A 1,475-nucleotide genomic window follows, 5' to 3' on the forward strand; every position below is an offset into this window, starting at 1 on the left:
CCCCGGTTTCCAAGTGTTATTCACTGTTGTAAACAGAGAAAGTTGTCAAGCATACGATCTACTGATTAATCAAACTAGCTAGGCGTCGTGTGCAAATGAAGCATCATTTCGCTATTGATATGTCCACAATGTCAACAACTGGCATGTTTGGCACAATTAAGCTTTCAATTTATATGACCATGATTATATGCTGATCATATTAGTAAATGTATTAGATAAATTATCCATTAGTAACGCGCATCTATATATATGCGTCGGCAGAGTTGTCACTTTCAAAAATGCATGTTACGAAAATATAAAGAGCTTTATTTACTCGTACACAAGTAACTACATTCTTAATCGGGATACTTCTCTTTCTATGCCATTCAGTTAGTAGTTATATAACATAACATACAAATATATAGGTGCATAGGTAAGAAGATAAAACACAGTCCCTATTTTAGTTAGAAGACTGCAGCTGGAAGTGGCCTGTTGCTGATTAGAGCTGTTGCCCTATTACGTGTTTCACCCATCGTCGACGTACCCTGTTGGCACTGTGAGTCCATTGAAGCTTGTGAGCGTGACGCATTTAGCACTGCAACATATTATTATTAAAGGATGTCTCTTTGAATGGTGCGAAGACTTGCGAGTGCTCGTGACCACATCCTCAGCGATCCCTGCATACAAACAACGATGCGTATACAGCTTCTATTTATAGAAATTTTATTTTCAACATTCAACTCGGCGCATAATAGGTGTCCCATTTTTAAAGGCCCAGAGCGGCTACAGCTCAAATTTGTTCGAGCCGTACAAGGGGATCTCTTCATCATCTCTGTGAACATTATACAAAATTGAGATACTCCCTATTCTACCTTCTTTACGTAAGTGTACTGCATTCGAAGGAAGAGGGGTTGTATTATCCGAGGCTAGACATTAATATGAACGATGAAGTACTCTAGGGGTATAATGGCTACAAATAATACTGTGGACGGAACAAGCGATTTGCATAACGTCAAGCAAACAAATGATCTCACCGTGGTCACGATGTCTCGGCACCTCAGTAGATAATCGCCGAGTATCTCACACACACACACAGGATAATCTCAGGAGGTTCTTATATAATTAAAATGGTTGGCCACTACCTAGAAGCATTGGATTGCTTAGTAGACTATGGAGAACATATAAAAAAAAACCAGTAGCTCACGCTTTTTAACGCTCTTTAACGGGTGCCCTTTAACGATTATTCCCTCGAAAGGTCTTTCAATATAGCCCATCGACTTTCAGTAGATACCAATGTAATTATCATAGTTTTTGACGATTTAGACTAATTGCCCTTTTCGTTTATTACAGCTGCAAAACATTTACCTGGACACATATTTTCTAGATGCTCCCACATTTATTGAACTTAGTATATTGCCCTACATGTAGTCTTTTTGAGGAAGACTCTTGCCTGTGCGCGGATCGGAAGTCGAGCTGCTGGATCAGCAGGCAACGAT

General features: G+C 39.5%; 1 long non-coding RNA gene across 1 annotated transcript; it reads right to left on the minus strand.

Moving 5' to 3' along the window:
* Positions 1–279: 279 nt before the first annotated feature.
* On the minus strand, positions 280–1,227 carry LOC111272822 (uncharacterized). The gene is made up of 2 exons (XR_002687747.2): positions 1,014–1,227; positions 280–656 (listed from the first exon to the last, which is right to left on the minus strand). It is a non-coding gene; the product is annotated as an uncharacterized LOC111272822 (long non-coding RNA).
* Between the last annotated feature and the right edge of the window lie 248 nt (positions 1,228–1,475).

This window comes from Varroa jacobsoni, unplaced genomic scaffold, assembly GCF_002532875.2.
Source record: "Varroa jacobsoni isolate VJ856 unplaced genomic scaffold, vjacob_1.0 contig03409, whole genome shotgun sequence".
Classification (NCBI taxonomy): Eukaryota; Metazoa; Arthropoda; class Arachnida; order Mesostigmata; family Varroidae; genus Varroa; species Varroa jacobsoni.